The sequence below is a fragment of the Erythranthe guttata genome, chromosome 8 (assembly GCF_056151865.1).
Source record: "Erythranthe guttata isolate IM_541 chromosome 8, IM_541, whole genome shotgun sequence".
Classification (NCBI taxonomy): Eukaryota; Viridiplantae; Streptophyta; class Magnoliopsida; order Lamiales; family Phrymaceae; genus Erythranthe; species Erythranthe guttata.
In genome coordinates this window covers 8,740,971-8,746,970 of record NC_142540.1, presented here as the reverse complement: position 1 = coordinate 8,746,970, position 6,000 = coordinate 8,740,971, and positions in this window count along the sequence as shown.

The window sequence follows — 6,000 nt, the reverse complement described above, 5'->3', positions numbered from 1 at the left end:
GCCGAAGAAAAATTTGTTTTCTCTTTTATGTAGTGTGAATGACTCACATTATTGACTTAGCCACAGCTTAAATCATCCATGTAATATACCCCTCTCTTTTAGTACGACGCCCAATGATCTCATTTCGTGAGATTATCATAAAGAAGGCAAAATTGTGGATACATTAGAGCTATACTGTTTTATTCTTCAGTAGCTTAGCCCCCACATATATTAGTTTATTTGACAGAGATGGTACTAATAAAGTATTAGACTGTTGTAAAATAGCATTTTTAATCTAGCTCTTTGGTTCGTGATTGTGGAAATACATAAGAACATAAATAAAAATAATAGATATATGAGAAGGAGAGAACACAAATGAACAAAAAGAGAGAGAAACGTAGAGAGATAATTGTGGGGGTTAAAGGGGAGGGAGTTTTTCTCATTAATATATGCGTAAACCACCGGAAGTTACAAGGAGAAGTTACAAATGGCAGTTCCATGGAAGTTATTTTCTACACAAATCATGGGACAAAGATGTGGGAAGTTTACACTAGTGGGAGGTTGAGAAAACCCTCTAAGTGGTTAAGTCAGAAAACCCCATATTCCAGATTATTTACAACACTCCCCCTTGGGGATTCCTATCAAACCACTATTGTGCTTTTCTTGTTGCCTCGTTAAAACCTTCTGAGTAATAAAACCCAATCGGAAAAAACAACCTCGGTTAGGGAAAATAGTACAACGCCCAATATTTTCAATCAACATATGTGCATTCACGCACTATCTCGTGAAGCAAAAAATTATGCATGATTCGACTAAGTGACCACTAATTTACACTTTACAGATCTCCAAGACATAACAATAGTATGAATACAAAATAATATATTTTGGAAACAAGCTTTGTGTGGGTATGACTTCTGGTCAATGCCAATATAAATCACAAGTTTTGCATCATCGAGTGATGCATATACCGTATGTGAGGTGAGCTAAGACTCCAGTGATGCATATACCGTATGTGAGGTGAGCTAAGACTGCCTAACACATTTATCAAAAAACGCAATCATATTGAGTACATGGAGTTAAATACAATAATGCACATTTTGCATTCAGATATGGCACTTCTGGCGCTAACACTTTCTCGGCGTCCTCCATGGGACATGATGGATCATTGAACCTATTCTACTGTCGAATATCCATAGATGTTACTCGATAATTTCTCTTTATCCATAACATCTTTTGGATGTAATTCGATTGATGGACAAAAATCTAATTGATATGATAAATTTTAAGTCGGTAGAGACAACAAATTAATCCCTTTTAGATCTTTGATTTTGAACTCAAATTTTCTCAAATGAGTTTTTCTTACTTGACTTCTTCAGGAGTCCAAATCAAGTTCCCGTCCTTTAACGTTTAGGAACAATTAAAACCAATTATTGTTCACATATTCTCTTCCGGAGATATTATTCACTTACGCGATTATGATACATTCTTCCATAATATTTCAAGCCATAATTTAAGTGAACGTCTCAGCTCAACTGAGTTTATGTTCCATGGTTTGGAACTAATTGTCTCAGGAAAACATAGTCCTTCAGGGACTTTCATATAAATATTTGTATCTAGATCCCTGTAACATACTTTGTGACCACGTATTTAATAACATTCATCATAAGAGAGTATAACTCTTTAAAATCAATCTCAGGTTGCTGGGGAAATCCTTGAACTATGAGATGAGTTTTCGAGCTCCCAATCTCATTGGCTCATAAATCGTTGTATTATGAGATGAATCTTCTGACTCCCAATCTTTTTCGAGCTATAAAATGAGGCTTTTGGATCTCAATCTCATTTAAGCTATGAGATGAATCTTATGGTTCCCAATCTGATTTTGTTAATTGAGTAATGAGATGAGTCTCCAGGCTCCCAATCTCATTTGAGCTATGATATGAATCGTCTGGTTTCCAATCTTATTTCATTCCTTGAGCTATGAGATGAGTCTTCTGGCTCCCAATTTCATTTGAGCTATGAGATGAATCTTCTGGTTCCCAATCTCTTCATTCCTCGAGTTATGAGATGAGTCTCCTGGCTCCCAATCTCGTTTGAGCTATGAGATGAATCTTCTTGTTCCCAATCTCATTTCATTCATTGAGTTAGGAGATGAGTCTCCTGGCTCCCACTCTCGTGTGAGCTATGAGATGAATCTTCTGGTTCCCAATCTCATTTCAATCCTTGTGAGTACTCACTTATATCCCATGGGTGAAATTCAAGGAGGTGTAGCAACTACCGGTCTCTACGCCTTTCATTTTATCAAGGAATCAAATTCAACTTGGATTGTTTCTTCTCATTTCGGCCCGTCATCTCTTTGTTTACACTTATGAATTGATCGAGGTTTTATATCATCACTCGATAAAAAGTTTAGTAGCTACTGCATAAGGAAATTTTTTTATCTATGATCATGTCAACCCGATACCACATCTCATTCATGCATGAATAACTAACCGAAATTTTCCCATTCTCGGGAATGGATATTTATGTCGAGGCGTCCCCCGACTCGTCTCCCAGACGAATCCATATTCTAGAATTATTTTATGAGATGTGGCATGTGGGATCCCATTCATCTAGTGCTAACATGATTCGATTGTTGGGCATTCATTCTCTTCCGGAGATGAGAATACTTTGATCCCATTGCTCCCCTTCTCTTCTGGGCAAGGATGCAAGATTGGTTAGCTGGGATTGATGGCCTACCCATATTTTATCCTTCTAGGACATCTATCCTTGCAGGCTTATTTGAGATCTCGTCACTTTTTCAAACCAGAGAATGAGTATGGCATTTTTCAGTAACATTAGTGTTGACATTCTTTGCAGATTTATTAGTCGTCTCACACAACTCCAGCCGTTCTTCAGGAACGTTAATGTGGATGATCTATTAATCTATATATATCAGTTCTTTGACGTAGGGGATCTTGATTAGACAGGGTGGGGTCGTCCCAACATGACCTCATGCCGTTCTTCAAGAACGTTACTGTGGACGTTATTTCCCCCCGTAACGATGGGAAGACAGTCTCATCAAAGTGACAGTCTGCAATTTGAACGGGTAAGAGATTGTCTGTTTAAAGTTATAAATTTAAGTTATAGATGGTGATACATACTTGTTGAGTGTATATTTTTACACTTTATTGTACCTTTTTATTTGAGCTTTTGGTGTGTTTTAACGATAATTGGTGCTTAAAAAGTTGATTTATTGTATTTCAGGTATAAATTGAAGAATTGGAAAGTATGGGGTAAAAACTGCAATTTTGGAGGAAATATGGGCCAAAACTGAAAAAGTCAAAAATATGAAGATTTAAAGCTCGGACGGCCGTCCGAGTTTTAGTTCAGAATGTGGGACGACCGTCAGAAATGACGAGGAGGCGCATTAAATGGATTTTAATTGCACAAGTTTTCCACCCTATATATGACCAAGCAAAGCACACAATTGGGGATCCATCTTTTACGCAATTTCAAGAGCAACAAAGCAACAACGAAGATGAAGAATTCGAAGACTCCAAGCATAGATTTATCGTTTATGATTAATTTTATTTGCGTTTTTACTTTAATCATGAGTTGCTAATTTTCTTGTTTCTAGGATTTTATTTGGAACCCTATGTGGGATTTATGAACCATTTTCTATGATTTTATGCAAGTTTTAATTCAAGATTATTTCTTCTACTTGTTTTATTAAGTGCATGAACTTGATCACCTTATGTGCTTTTGTGTTATTGTTAGTCGCATGAATCGGAAGATCGGGTTAATAATTAGAACTGTGGTAGAAGAGCTTTTGTGGTATTAACATAGGAATATAGTTAATCTCTTAGGTAGCCATTATTGAGATTTGTGCTTAATGTTGTGTTCTAGAATTAATTGCGTGGGAATACAATAATTGAATCTAGAGTATTAGAATCGTAATACACGTGGAAGTGGGTTATGATTAAATTAGCATCTCATGTTAATAATCCGGGTTAATTGCTTGCATATTTGAAGGAATTGGGGGAATAATAATCACATAGGGGGGAGAATAAAATCCTAGACTTGTGTACTGTGATTAAATCTTCGTTTTTACTTGCTTTCGTGCTTTTGTCTTTTTAATTTGTTTGAATTGCTTTAGCTTAGTTTAGTTTATTAATCCTCTTTGGACTGTGTAGGGTGAGCTTGAAAACAATTGGTAGAATTTAGCGTCTAGGATTAGATAATTAAATATTCTATGTGGGATCGATACTTGGACTTAAGAAATCCACTTTATTACTTGTACAATACGTGCACTTGCGTGTAGGTTTTCGGCCAACAATACTCCACATATATGCTGAGATATAATCAAATTACTTGATTTCGAGCAATCGACAATTTATGATTCTGGCATTCAAATTGTGGTTCTACATAACCGTGTCGAAAATCCCCCTCTAATTTTCCCAATGTACGCTTAGAGGTGATGCACATATTTTCAATTTATTTCCTTCTATGGTTTCAACATAATAACCATTGCTCAAATATTTCTAAATTTCAACAACGTTCTACTGGAACATGGAGGAAAAATAGCTACTTTAGTGGCAAAAGTTGTGCCATGTGATAACATTACTATAACCATCTACCAAAATTACATTTGCCTCATTGAGTTATCAATGAGGTCTTTGCTACTACTAGACATTAAATTAATAAAATACGACATATCTCTAAGAATAGTATGTGTAATAGCACTATCTGTAAGACATTTATTCCCACATGTCATGTCTAGAGATTTATTTATTCTAATCACAAATTTTGTACTTCAGGTACTAAATAAAATTCAACAAGTAAAAAACGTTGAATCATAATCTAATTTACCTCGTCGACCTCGTTTCTAACAAACGACCGTTCACAAAATTATAACAAAATTATATTTGTGACGAGCTCAAAGTTCTCATCGATACGAGTGCCTCTTCGAAATTTCCAATTTCCAAAAATGGAAACTTCCACTTAAGTGTACCTGCTAAATCGGGAAACTTCCCAATTTAGAAAGTTCACTAAATTCCGCATGTCTCTCTTTCTCTACGTTTATTCCGACTCGTAATCCACAATCACGAATCTTGGACTCAATCATATTGACCTCCAACTTTGCAAAGATTAACATATTAACCTATGCTCATTGTTATCAAGGATCCGTATTACACGAGAAGTGTGACCCTCAATGGTTACTAGGGTTCTCAACCCTTGTGGGTTTAAGTCATTGGGCTTGACCCACTGATGCATTAAGCCCATTCCCTCGTCGGCCTCGTTTCTAACAAACGATCGTTCACAAAATTATAAAAAATTATATTTGTGACGAGCTCAAAGTTCTCGTCGATACGAGTGCCTCTTTGAAATTTCCAATTTCCAAAAAAGGAAAATTCCACTTAAGTGGACCTGCTAAATCGGGAAACTTCCCAATTTAGAAAGTTCACTAAATTCCGCATGTCTGTCTTTCTCTACGTTTATTCCGACTCGTAATCCACAATCACGAATCTTGGACTCAATCATAATAACTTATGCTCATTGTTGTCAAGGATACGTATTACACGAGAAGTGCGACCCTCAATGGTTCAGGTGTATGCTAGCCGTGGGCTCACAACTCTTTGTGATTCGAACAACACATTGTTCTTATACGAACTCCTCCTAAGAGTCCCGATTAGAGTAAAACTCATTTTACTTAATCGCCGATCAAATCGGTGCCCAACGAATCAAGATTGGCGTCTAGCAACTACGCATCATGATTCCCTAGATACAAGTGAAGTGCCTGCAAGAACCTTATGATATAGTTAGCGTACAGTACGATCCCTTCGCAGCATATGTCCAGATTGAACTAGAGGCATTGGTTCACCGAGACCTCTTATAAAGTTCAATGACCGTGCGAACGTTCTAGGTATTATAAATCCGTTCGTGTGTGACTTAGGGAAACACATTTCCCTAATCACCCCACTATCAACTCTGGCCAGAGATTCCTTGGATTATAAACCGTCAGAACACACAGGACATCCATGA